This window comes from Mixophyes fleayi, chromosome 1, assembly GCF_038048845.1.
Source record: "Mixophyes fleayi isolate aMixFle1 chromosome 1, aMixFle1.hap1, whole genome shotgun sequence".
Lineage (NCBI taxonomy): Eukaryota > Metazoa > Chordata > Amphibia > Anura > Limnodynastidae > Mixophyes > Mixophyes fleayi.
In genome coordinates, this window is record NC_134402.1 from 389087160 (window position 1) to 389101819 (window position 14660).

The following is a 14660-nucleotide window of genomic DNA, read 5'->3' on the forward strand; positions in this document are numbered from 1 at the left end:
ATCCCATTCTTGATCACACTTTCTTCTAATAATATTTGCTTTCCATCAGGGATAAGGAGCTGGGAAACTTTAATTGACATAATTGAAGGACATAACATGCTATAAAATATGGTAAAAAAAAAAGGAAAAAGCAATAGCCTTAAAAATTTCCAAGAAATACAATTGATTTAATACACCGTTTTTCCAGCTCTTACTTTAATGTGCATTTTTCACCAGATTTTAATATATTCATATTAAACTCTGCATCATAATCCATATATTCATTCCATTTTAATCAAATGAACTAGTATGTTATTTTTTACAGCCAACCCCTAATGTTTTGTCATCTATACAGAATAGGAAAAGGATAGAATCACAAATACTCTAGTCTAACATAACATAGTTGATGAGGTTGAAAAAAGACACCAGTCCATCAAGTTCAACCTATCTTGGATCTCCTGCGATCCTGCACTTATATTTGAAATTGATCCAGAGTAAGCAACCACCAATCTGTTTCAATTGTGAAAATCCCCCCAGACCCAAAATTGCAGTCCTATTTTTACCGTATATCCAGTACTAATTTTCATTTTAGTTAATGGTCGTATCCCTGGATACAATTTTCTCAAAAAATTTGTCTAACCCTTTCTTAAACGTATCTATTAAATCTGCCATCACAATCTTCCCTGGCATTGAATTCCATATTTTGACTGCCCTTACCGTAAAGAACCCATTTCTTTGCTGGTTGTGAAATTTCCTCTCCTCTAACCTTAGTGGGTGACCGCGTGTCCTGCGTATAGTCCTTGGGCTAAAAAGTTCCCATGAAATTTCTCTGTATTGACCCTTAATGTATTTGTACATATTAATCATATCTCCTCTTAGACGCCTCTTTTCTAAAGTAAACATGCCTAAACTGGCTAACTTTTCCTCATAACTTAATGAGGAAACCCCCATACCCTTTATCAATTTTGTCGCCCTTCTCTGAACCCTTTCTAGTTCCAAATTATCTTTTTTATAGAGTACCCAGAACTGTACTGCATATTCAAGATGAGGTCTTACCAACGATTTATACAGTGGCAAAATTACACTGTCTTCCTTTGCATCTATGCCCCTTTTTATGCATGCCAATACTTTATTTGCCTTTGCAGCTGCTGCTTGACATTGAGCACCATTGCTATGTCTACTGTCTACGAGCACTACCAAATAATTTTCTATTATAGATTTTCCTAAATTAATTTCATTTAATTTATAGATTGCATTCTTGTTTTTGATCCCTAGATGCATAACCTTACATTTATCTATGTTAAAACTCATATTCCATTTGGCCGCCCAATCCTGCAGTTTATTTAAGTCCCTCTGTAGAGAAGCTACATCTTGCTCTGATTTTATTACCTTACAGAGTTTAGGGTCATCTGCAAAAATAGAAATTTTACTCTCTAAACCATCACCAAGGTCATTAATAAATATACTAAAAAGGAGTGGCCCCAGCACGGAACCTTGAGGTACTCTGCACTTAAGGTACACTTAAGATACACTTAAGACTTTTGACCAATTAGAAAATGTTCCAGTTATCAGAAGTCTCTGTTCCCTATTCTCTAACCAGTTTTTGATCCAACTACAAATATTGAATCCTAGACCCAGTTCCCTTATTTTGTAAACCAGCCTCTTGTGTGGCGCTGTATCAAAGGCCTTTGCAAAATCTAAGTAGACCACATCTACTGTGCTGCCCTGGTCTAATTTCCCACTAACTAGAAACTAATTAGATTAGTTTGACATGACCTATCCTTCATAAATCCATGTTTATTCCCACTAATAATTTTATTGCACACCAAGTAATACTGAATACTATCCCCTAAAAAACCTTCCAGTAGTTTCCCCACTATTGATGTCAAGCTTACAGGTCTATAATTCACTGGCTGTGATCTCGTCCCCTTTATAAACAACTGCACCACATCTGCTATTCGGCAATCCCTTGGTACTGAGCCTGATGAGATTGAATCTATGAAAATTAAGAATAGCGGTCTAGCTATTTCCGAGTTTAGCTTCATAAGGACCTTTGAGTGTATGCCATCTGGACCTGAAGCTTTATTTATATTCTTCAGTCGCCTTTGGACTTCTTCCTCTGACAACCAAGTATTAATTAATGGTATGTATTACTCCTACCAATTGTTCCTCGATAGTAAATACTGAAAAAAAGAAAGTGTTTAATACCTCTGCTTTTTCCTTAGTATCATTTATCAATTCATCCATCTCACTTCTTAGGGGTCCTATATTATCATTTCTAATCCTTTTTTCATTTATATACTTAAAAAACTGTTTGGGGTTTGTCTTACTTTCTTTTGCAACTTGCCTTTCGTTTTCTAATTTAGCCAATCTAATTTCCTTTTTGCATGTTTTATTACATTCCTTGTACCTACGGAAGGACTCCTCTAACCCTTCAGACTTAAACAATTTAAATGCACGCTTTTTCCTTTGCATTTTTTCCCTTACCTTTTTATTTAGCCACATTGATTTAGACTTAATTCTTTTACATTTATTTCTCATAGGAATGAACTTATACGTGTATGTTTCCAACAACATTTTAAAGACAGCCCACTTTTTTTCAATATTTTTTCCATCAAAAGCTTTATCCCAATCTATGCTCTTTTTTAGACTCCTTTAGCATATTAAAATTTGCCTTTCTAAAGTTTAAAGTCCTAGTTGATCCCTTATACCGTTGCTTCTGGAATCTAATTTCAAATGACACCATATTGTGATCACTGTTTCCCAAGAGCTTCCTTACTTGAATATTTGATATTACGTCTACATTTTGATTATTACTGATCTCATTAAGACATTTGGGATAGGAAACACATTTTTAATAATAACATTTTGTTATATGATGTTAAATAAAGTTGCAATTTGTCCTAATTTTTAATCTTACAATTTTGGGGACTCACTATAAGGAAAGGTTTTATTACGGTTAAGAAGGACCTTATGGCAGGAATAGACAATGGACTTTAATAAAGATGACTTGTGTGTGCTAGGTTTTTATTAACTAAATAATCATGTAATAATAATAATAATAATAATAATAATAATAATAATCTTCTCTCTCTGCTTGCCTAGTAGAGTGCCAGGGAAATTTAGTGACTCATATACTGATGCCTGCGTCACCATCGCTGTGAGGCATTTAACCACTCAATGGGTGGTCAAATTGGACAAGATCTGGGAACTCACTGGCTGGACTGAACACATAGTAGCATGTAAGTGAGGTCAGTGGGTAACGGTGCACACAGGCTATTAGTAGTTATCTTTCAAATGGCTTTACAGGCATTCCCAATAAGCATCCAAATGATTACAATTAGGTCATTATCCTAAATCAGGCTTGTTTTTGTGCCACACTCTATTCAATATTGGGCCAATTTACAGATACTGCCACCAGTATTGCAGCTAGTAATGTACATATTAAGGATTAAGTGGAGAATATATGCTTTCTAGAGAGGGTAATAGTACAGTGGTTAGCACTGCTGCATCACAGCACTATGGCCATGGGTTTGATTCAAACCAGGGTCTTATCTATGTGGAGTTTGTATGTCCACCCCGTTTTTGCATGGGTTTTCTCTGTATGCTTTGGTTTCCTCCCACAGTCCAAAAACATACAGAGAGATTGGTTGGCTTCTGACATAATGGACCCTAGAGTGTTAAAGACTGTAACTCCAATTGGGCAAGGACTGATGTGAATTATTCATATTCTCTGTACAGCGCTGTGTAATATGATGGTAATATATAAATAATTAATCATAATAATGTTGTGCCATATTTTATTATTAGTTTAGATTTGAACAATTTTGGATATTTGAGTTATTTGCAAAAAAACAAAAACAAAATTCTGTACCATGACGTGCCTTAAACTGATGTGGTGGTTTTATTTCTGTTAAAGTTGTTATTAGTGTGATCAGAGGTCGAACTGGAAATTTGGAAAGTTAGAAATGGTGGCATGGGAAATATAAGGGGTATATAAGTGGATGGAATTTAATAATTTTATAATCAAAGCAATAGGAGAAGTGGCAGTATGGCATACCACTGTATACACTTCCACATTGACCACTGAATGATAGTAAAATTTGTTTTTTTACAGCGATACCTGTAAATGCCAGTTCCCTGGAAGAGTTTACTGAAAAACACAGATCCTATTTTAGAGTTGAAATTTGATATAGAACTGGTCTTTGTTAGCTGGGAGAGAATGTCAATAAAAAAATGCACAATTGAGGCCTATAAAGAGACTGTAGTGCCATAAAGATAGTTCCTGGTGGAGAAGCGTCAGAGGAAGCCTGATATTAAATATCATGATGACATGGTACAAGAGGAGAGAGTCTCTCTCATGTATCTGACTGCCTTTCCGCCATCTCCTCTTGGATGTCCTCACGTTTTCTTAAAATCAACATTACCAAAACGGAGCTCATTGTTTTCCCTCCTTCTAAACCTTCATCCCACCTTGATCTCTCTATCACTGTTAACAACACCACCATCTCTTCTGTTCCCCAACTCCACTGCTGGGTGTCACCCTCGACTGCTTCCTCTATTTTGCCCCCACATTAAATTTTTTGCCCAATCCTGTCGCATCCATTGATGTAACATCACCCGCATACGGCCCTTCCTATCTCAGGATGCCACTAAAAGCATTATCAACGCACTCATCATTTCCCATCTTGATTATTGTTACCTTCTCCTCAATCCTCAACGACCTCCCCGGCTCTCACCTTGCCCCCCTTCTTTCTATACTCAACACAGCTGCAAGACTTCGCTTCCTTTCACGCCAGTTTTCCTCTGCCTCCCCTCTCTGCCTTGCCTTACACTGGCTCCCTTTCCCCTAAAGAATCATTTTCAAACTACTCACCCTCACATACAAGGCCCTCTTCCACTACACTGTCCCTTATATTTCCAATCTCCTCTCCATTCACACTCCCGCCTGTTCCGTGCGATCGGCCAATGACTGTCTCCTCTCCTCCTCTCTGGTCACCTCATCCCATGCCAGAATTAAAGTTTTCGCCTGGACTGCCCCTCCACTGGAATGACCTCCCTTACTCTATCTGAATGTCCCCTAACTTGTGCACCTTGAAACGAGAACTTAAAACTAATCTATTCCTCAAAGCCTACCAGCAATCCACCTAACCCTCTCCATGCTTGTTCTCCTCACCTGCCTCTGCCCATGCCCCTGTACGAGCTCTTCTTATGCCTTATCCCCTCTACTGACTCCCTCATGTGCCTCCCTTTAGTATGTAAGCACTTACGAGCAGGGCCCTCTTCCCTCCTGTCTCAATACTTATTATTTCTGCTCCAGCTAGACTGATACTGTGATACAGATCTTGCTTGGACCTTTTGGAGTCTTAGTAGTACTTGTTAATTGTTCTGTGCTGTTTACCCTGTAAGGTCTACTGTCTGTAATATGAGTAGCGCTGCTGAAATCTTGTGGCACCTTATAAATAAAGGTTAATAATAATAATAATAATAATAATAATAATAATAATAATAAAAAAGTGCAGTGTTGAAAGTTACTTCCCAGCAGCTAAATATGACTGTGGGTGTTCCTATTTAATTCTAACAAGAGTTGTTTAATAAACTGAATTATTGTTGGCACCCATTCCATAATTACCTTATTTTCTAAGTACTAAAGTACCATTCATTACAATCCCACTGAAAAGTGTCTGTAGTCTGAGAAGCAGTGAAAATTAGGTATTTTTAGGTCTCTTTCCTTACACTATGTTCCTTAAATGGAAAATCTTAGCAATGTAAATGGCAAACTCTTGGATATGCAGACACAAGTGGGACAAATAAACACACCCTAGACACTAAGATTAAAAAAAAATAATTAAAAATAATAAAATATAAACACAACTTACAAACTGTCATTTATTTCCAATGAGCTATTTTCATAATTTAATTTTAGATATTTAATTTTGCACAGTTCTTCATGCTGTTCTTGAGTTGTATGGATTGTCAGAAGTCATATACAACTCAAAAACAACTTACATAGTTCTCAGAAAAAAACAAGCTTCCACATAGCAGACTTTTGGAAAACAATAAGAAATAACAGGATAATAGATAGAGGGCCTGATTCCTTAAGGAACTTAAATACCGATATGTGCCTTAACATTGCACTGCACATGCCCAGAAAAGAACTGACGTAAGTACATCCAATTCATCTTCAAACAAAAAGGACTCTTCAAACAGCCTACGATTTCATGGGCAGATCAGAGGAGGGAGGGGACATATGCACGTAGTCAATGTACAGTAAGGGCATGCTAAGATTGAGTGCACGCACATTCATTCGATTCAAGCTCCGTGCATTTCTCGTGTACATGATTTTCAGCCATATACACTTGAACCAGCCAAAGTGCAGGTTTAAGTGCCAAGTGATCGTGATGACAGACGTGTATACATACTAGAACATGTGTAAAAAGTAATTTTATATACAGTACTCATTGGGAACATCTCCATAAATGTATTTGGTGAAAAAAAGCTATGAAAAAAGAAAATTATTCAATGACTTTTTCTTAATGATTATATTATTAACAGGTAACACTAATTGAATATTTTATTTCTGTGTGTTCTGCTGGAACTTTATATTGCACATATGTATTGTTTGTATCCTGCACTGTGTTGTGTCTGTCACAATGGGACAAGTGGCGTGTATACAGAGCGTAGCTAGTCCCTTATTCAACAAAAGGCGTTTCTTCAGATCCACTTGTAGCTGAATACGGACCTGTGTATGCCCGAATTACGTGTGTTTTTGCGTGCCTTGATGAAACAGGCCCAGAGTACTTTATTAACATGTATGGATTATGTATAACTTTCTGTATTAGTATTCCATTGAAGATAAGCAGTAAAATGGAGTTTTACCTATATCTCAAGTTCGATACACCAATCAAGAAGTTTGGGACTCAAGAACAGGCTCTGAGGCGTCCTTTCCCATTAAGGTAAGGACCACAACACTTGTTAAATTGGCCACAGTGGATGTGTAACCTATATTCATATTTAGCATTGCTTGCTTTTAATGAAGCATCATGGGTTGGCATATTCCACAGCGCAGGACAGGATCAGTAATTACAACCAGCAAACGGATGCAAAGAAATCTATTTACGACATATGCAATACCAAGCATTGACAATCTGAAGATTTTAAAATTCATGAAGACGTGTTCATAGCAAGACTACAAACCAAAATTAATACAGAATTCATGCAATGAACAGCAAGATCATCTCAACAATATTGTCTTCTCACTGCATGGAGCTCAGTCTTGAGTCTCATGCAGTAATCCTCTCTAATCTAAAGGTATTTGTGTGCATTGTCTGTCCACTACTTATAGATCACTTCAGTTTCTTGCCTTTTGATTGCTTTGCCAGGCAGGGTACATGTGTCAAACATATATTTTATTACAGATAGATATGAATTAATTGCCTCATCTCCTTTTATGTAGAGAATGACATCACTAGGAAATGAGTTCCAACACAAGGAAGCTGACTATACCATATATTGAGAAAACTGCTCCTTTGTCAGTTACTTATACACACACAGTTTTCAGACATTTTAATTAAAGGAATGTGTCTTAATATAATAGTTGTAAACAAGTAAAAAAAAAACAACAAAAATGTAGATAAAGATAATATCATCATATCAAAATCCCAAAATAATCATACACACGTGTAATGGTTTATGCAAATCATCAAGCCATACTAATTGAATAGAATCATGGCTCAGGAAATAAAATCAGTGAAACAGACATATTTAAAGTGTTCCTAGGCTGCACATGACTATATAAATTTCTTATCAGTGATGAGCTTTCTGTACTTCTAATAAGAAAACACCAGTAACCTCAATTTTGTACTAAATTATGCATAACATAGCTAAGCATTTGTTTTGTGTCTAGGCACTAAGTACATTGAGACGGGAAATAATATTGGTCTAACCCTTTATGTTCTTTCATCAGTGTAGCACTGCACCCTTTATCTTATTCAGTCTTACTCTCCAAAACAAAACCCAATAGCTTTGGGGTAGCAAAACCTTCCCCCCTCCGGTGGAGGTAATCAATGAAGAATTAAAGAAGCATAATCAATGACACAGTAGTTTTGCAGATTACATCCTGTGCTCAGCAAGCTTGCTAGCCTTAGGAAATGCGGAGGAATAGTATTATAGAAGTAATCCTACTAGTCTCAAAAAAAAAAAAAAAAAATTGAATGGAAAAATATAATTGTAGTAGTTCTATGACAAATGTAATAATGTGGTTGCTTCTACCATTATTATGATTATTTATGCATTTCAGAGAGAGGTTTTACATCAAACTTATTTGCTTAAATAAATGTGTTTTATCTATTATTAATACTTAGATGAATTTCAATTCATTTATTAATACATAGAAAATATACTAATGCTCTAAATACTTGTTTTATTGATTTAGCATCTAATTGCATATATCAGATATATCCCTTATGAGCAAGAAGACTGTAAAGTGGCAATACTTCTTTCCTACAAAGGTCGATAGACGCCCCCTCCTTTCACTCTCAAGATGTCCCTTTAGTGTACAGTATATCTACACATATAAACCTCACAGTAATGTCTGCTGTATTCTAAGAAGCAAAGAAACACAATGACAGATGCTGCTACAGAGCTTATGTGCTAAATTTAACCTGTTACCAGAGGCACAAAGTATAAAACAGTGAATAGCACTTTCCACTGCTGCTTGTGAAACATGAATATTTTTATAGTCAAGAAAAACCAGAGGAGCATGTCAATACTGAAAGACATCCAACAGAAATGTTTACACAGATGGAAAATCTAAAACAATTGTAGCATAAGTTGCTACCCCATCTGAATTGGGTACAAATGAGCATACTTCTGCAGGCTTTACTAATAGTTTCAGGGCCCATTGCAGGATTTGTGAAGGAGGTTTCCAGTTCTGTTAGATTAGTTTAAATAAATAAAATATATTATTGAATGGAGGTTTTAATAGTTTTTTTTTAAATAAATGGAATCTGTTTTGTAAATAAAGTATTTTTTCCATACACAAACACAATGGTGGCAGATAGAAAAACACGACAGAAGGTGTAAGGGGTACATACACAAAATTGAAAAAAGCAAAATGAAAGGAAAACTGATTAGATAGAGGCATGAGAAAGGTCAGGAGACATAGATGAGACACCCAAACATGGGGGGAGAAAAGAGTCAGCAGTGGGCAGGGGAAAAAGTAGAAGTGAAGCACTCACCTGAGTAGATGTTGGGGTTTGATACATGATGTTTAAACTAACTGGTCATGTGCTGCCTTATTTATGGCAGTGCAGCAGTGGCGCACGCAGGGGTTTTTTTCTGAGTCTCCAGAAACCCCCCCTGCGCTAACTAAGTGGCCGCTATAGCTGCACTGTCCTATACAGCAGCCGCGGTGCTGTCAAAGAAGCGTCCGCGGCGGTGCTGTAGTGTATACAGCACCACCACGGACGCTTCTTAGACAGCGCCGCGGCTGCTGTATAGGACAGCGCTGAAGAAACGCAGCTCTCGCGGGGGGTGGTTTTTTTGGGGGGGTCGGGGGAAACCCCCCCCCCCCGACAATCCTCCGTTCGCCCCTGTGCCAACAGACCGGATGTAATAAGCTGCATGATTCCACTGTCATTTTCTGGCAGCCCCATCAGGTCATTGGGGCTACTGGACTACAGAAAAACCTCTAGCGAGGTCAATTACTGCTCTCTGCATACTGGAGATGAAGGGGAGATGCGGGCATAGGGAGGTTACCAGGCACCTGGAACTTCCCCCCCCATCCCTAAGTACGTGCATGAGTTTACAATTGTTGGAAATAATAATTTTAAAGTGCTCCTGTTGGCATGTATTAGGACTAGATTTACTGCGTAAAATACTGTATGAAGTAAGTTTGTCAGGCCACACACCCCAACTTGTCAGTTTTTTTTAGCATCTATTTAATGATTGTTAAAAACTATAGATGCTCAGGCTCGGATCCTCGAGAACCGAACACACCTAAACTTAGCATATCCCAGTACCAAGCCAAGCCAGCTCGGTACTTTCGCGCTTTTTCAGAATCAAAAACGAGGCAAAACATCATTGTTACCTCGTCGGATCTCAGATCTTGCGAGTTTTGAAATCTATAAATACCGCCCTCCACGGTGATCTAGCGCCATTTGAACGAGGGACACAGAAGGGGTAGCACAGTGCGTAGAGCAGTTGGGCAGCAACATAGATAGAATTGAAAGAGGAGGGGGTAGCACTGTTTAACAAAGTTTACAGAGACATTCAGGAGAGCTCCATTACTCCATTGCTAATTCTCATTGCTGAAAAATACAAATACTAGTGCTGGCAGGTTTGGTGTAATTCTGCAGTCACATTCTACTGTGTTATATAGGTAACACACAAAGAGGAGAGCTCCATTGCTCCATTGCTAATTGTCATTGCTTAAATACAAATACTAGGCCTGGTAGGCTTTTCTTCACACTTTTTGTCAAATTGTATGGTGTCATCAAAATGGATTCAAAGCAGTACACAGAAGAGCAGGAGGACCAAGCAGCTGCTGCCACCAGTCATGATGATAGCAATAGCTGTACGTCATCTGGTAAAGCCTTTGTAAAAGTACATAGTGTTTTTAAGTCATGGAAACAAAAATGTAAAAAAACACCTTTTACCTTGGTCAAGAAAAAAAGAGCTGTAATCCAGGGAAAGTTATCTGCAGAAAAAAATAAAATTGCCAACATGCCATTCTACACATGCAGTGGCAAAGAAAGAATGAGGGGTCTTCGCCTTTCTCTATGAGTGTGAGTTCTGTAAATGTTACTGAGGCATCTTCTTGTAAGGTCAGTCGTGACCAAGCAAGACCTTCTCATTCGGACTCCAAAAGAGGTGCCCAAATACTATTACGTGTAAAAGCCGACCTGGAAGAAAACAGTAAGGCATTAGAGGAAAATGTATGTTCAGATTCAGAAATGACACAAATCCCTGAGGAGAGTCTATCCACAAGTGCTATGTGTAATCGTAACCATTCTGATAGTGTACCCATAAAGAAGGCCCCTTTCAGCATTTCTGCACATGTGTGCCTGAACAGTCTGAGTGTAGCCGGTGATACAATAATTGATGATGCCACTTTGGAATTGCAACAGGATGAGAGGGATATTTGTGTAGCCGACGAGGGTGCTAATGAGGATATTGATGAGGATGATGTTGTTTGTGTAAGTCCTGCACCAGTGGAAGCAGTTCTTGCATGTGATAAGAAGAAGGCCATTGTCATGCCTAGACATAAGACCAAACAATCCACCTCTTATGTGTGTAACTATTTTTACCTAAATCCTGACAACAGTTGTCTAGCCATTTGTAGCGTATGTAAAGCAACAGTCAGTTGAGGTAGGGACTTTAACCATTTAGAAACCTCATCCATGTTACGCAATTTGACGCGAGTTCATGGCAAGGTGTTGTCAAAATCAGAAACTTATGCTAAAAAAATAAGCAGTCCATCATCAGCTAGGACCCTTCTCTCACCTACATCCCGATGCCAGCAATCTACACCCACAACACCGTCCTCGCAATATCCTCAGTAGCAATCGGAGTTAGTCCTGCATCCAAGTTGCTAGGGCTAGATGACTCCTCTACTATCCTGGATTCTTCAGAAGAATTTTTGAGCGTTAGGCCCACTGCTGCTGCTGCTGCTGCTGCTGTCGGTGAATCTTCATCCCAGAAGCAGACCAAGAAGAAGACTATTAGTAGTTTGCAACAAATGACTGTTAAACAATTCTTTGCAAGAGGAAGCAAGTATGAAAGCTGTCACCCAGTTGCAAAGCGGATCACAGACGCCATGGCGACTATGCTAGTATTAGATCTGCATCCAAAATCCTTGAGGTCTTGTGTCCCTGTTACCAGATTCCATCACGACACCATTTTACTAGAAAAGCTATTCCTCACCTCTACCAGAAGGTTAGTAAAAATGTTATTATTGGGCTGCAAAATGCCATTCTACCCACTGTATACTTAACCACAGATATGTGGACAATCGGATCTGGGCAAACTAAAGATTATATGACCATTACAGTCCACTGGGTTGGTGATTCGCCTTCAGCAGCAGAAACAGCAGCAGCATGTACCCAAATACGTCACATTTTTCAGAGGCAGGCTACTCTGTGTATCACCCGCTTTACTAAGAGGCATACAGCTGACAATCTGTTACAAACACTAAGGGATGACATTGCAACATGGCTTATCCCGCTTGGACTCTCCTCAGGATATGTCATTTCTGACAACGCCACCAATATTGTGAGAGCATTACAGCTGGGCGAATTTCATCACATTCCCTGTTTTGCTCACACAATAAACTTGATGGTACAGAGCTTTTTAAAAAATGACAAGAAAGTGCAGGAGATGCTGTCTGTGGCCCGTAAAATATCTGGACATTTTCGACATTCGGCAACAGCGTGTAGGAGATTGCAGCAGTTGCAAGAGCAATTTAATTTGCCCTGCCACCAACTGAAGCAAGAAGTGGTGGCAAGGTGGAATTCCACCCTGTATATGTTTCTGCAGATGGAGGAACAGCAAAAAGCAATCCACGCTTACTCCACAAGCTATGACATTGGGAAAGGAGGGGGGATGTATTTTAGTCAAGCGCAGTGGAGAACAATTTCCGTGTTGTGCAAGGTGCTGAAACCATTCGAAGTAGTTACCTGTGAAGTGAGTTCAGACACTGCTAGCTTGAGTCAAGTGATTCCCTTAACTAGACTTCTGAAAAAGCAGCTTGAGAAACTGAAGGAGGATATTAAATAAAGCAAGATGTGCTAGGAACTGCCGTGTGTTTGAGTCACTGCTCTGTCGCTAAGCATACAGCCAGGTCGCTGCCATTTTGTCCGAAAGTGTGTGAAAATAATAATGTCACCAGTGAAGTGGTCAAAATTGACTGCAAATGGTTTGAAATTAGTGTCATTGAGGTTAAAAATAATGGAGGATCAAAAAAGAACAACATTATGTGATTTTAGCATATTTTAGTACATTTTCTAAAAAAATACAGTTCCAAAACCAAAACCAAAACACGCAGCTAATCTAGATCCATAACCAAAACCACTTCACGGGGATCAGTGAGTATCTCTAGTCAAAACGCATGTCAAATGATGTAAAAAAATACAGGTGGGTATGAATCCCACATGAAGACTCTCAGCCTTAGCACTACCACAGAACTTCAAAACCAAGATTGCACCAATATGGTGGTGTCCATATCTTATATGTTCTACCCAAAGAGGAACTTCAGGCCCAGATATGTCCGCTTCTATGGGCCCTGCACCAAGCTGAGTGCACAGCCTTTGCAAAGCCAGTGCTAAGCACATCACCTAGGAGATGTGACAGCATGGACCAAATAGAAGCTATTGGTCCATGCACACACTTTTATGTGCCTATTATCTGGCTCTGTGGTGCAATGAATATGTGGATAGTACCAGAGTTGTGTCTTCTGACTGGCAGCCCCATCTGACCCCAGCAAAAATGTCACCACTGGACACCCACTGAAGGTCAAGGTACTTTATACACACTTACACCATCTTGGCACCACTGGTTCAACCTAAAACTGATTTTAATATATGTATAAACAGTGACTTATAATGTCGTCTCCTTTAATCTGTGAGTACTGATGTCATCGTAACAGTGTTCATTAAGAACATTAAAAGGAATAAGACATTTTTACAGATATTAAAATGTATATATCTAATATATAAATGCTTAGTGGTGTCTGTGTGTGGAAAAAAAATAATAAGTTGCAGCGCCACCTGCTGGGCAGAGTTATACACTGACCTACTAAATTCTTAGTGTGTGTGGGGAAAAAATCAAAAAGGGCTGAAATTTGGTAGGGCTCAAACTCATTTTCGTGAGGTAATTTTACCTCATGAACACACATGTGTAGAGGCGTGCGTTAGTGTGTGTGTGTGTGTGTGTGTGTGTGTGGAAAAAACTATTTTCTCAGAAAGTGCTCATCCAATTGACCTGAAATTCGGTATACTGACATTATTTGACAAAAAAATTAGAATAGTCAAGTCAGTTAACTTCCATCATCCCCCCTTCCCCCGTGGGAGGGGTAGTAAAGGCTAAATTTACGAGTTGAGGGGTCAAACTCATTTTCGTGAGGTAATTTTACCTCATGAACACACATTAAAAAGGCTGCTTGCGTCGGGAACTAACGCTCTTCCCCTGAGGAGGCCTGGGCTAGGTCCAAATGCATGACAAGAACCTTTTTAAGACCTTAAGTAGCTTGATTTGACTAGAATGCATGAGTATCATGCACGGGTTAACATATATATATATACATATATATATATATATATATATATATATATATATATATATATATATATATATTGTAAAGTTCTACATCTTCAGAAGGACTTCTCATTTTGCCATATAATTTAAAATAGGGAGTACATAAACCATTCCATATATTGTTTATACTATATCTATGCTAATTAAAAAGCAAATGTTTTATGAACAGTGTGGAGAAACGAGGTATTAATATCACCTCAACCTGTCTGCACCTTGTTTCTCACAAACTGCGGACTATAAAAACTTATAATTTTTCTAGCCCTCTGGTTCCCCATATTTGTCAGTCATATTTAAGCTTGAATATATTCTATTTTGAAAGTAGTTAAAATGTCTGCCGCCATGGTTTGTTATCTTGCAGGCTAGTCTAT

General features: G+C 38.4%; 1 protein-coding gene and 1 long non-coding RNA gene across 6 annotated transcripts in view; one reads left to right on the forward strand and one right to left on the reverse strand.

The window, feature by feature from the left end:
• Positions 1-8308, forward strand: part of LOC142098040 (uncharacterized) — a 13653-nt gene extending 5345 nt beyond the window's left edge. The window contains exon 4 of the long non-coding RNA XR_012678294.1: positions 6822-8308. This is a non-coding gene — a long non-coding RNA (uncharacterized LOC142098040). The remainder of the gene's footprint in view (positions 1-6821) is intronic.
• The window catches only part of EDIL3 (EGF like repeats and discoidin domains 3), a 557778-nt gene that overhangs the window by 518012 nt on the left and 25106 nt on the right, over positions 1-14660 (reverse strand). The window lies entirely within an intron of this gene.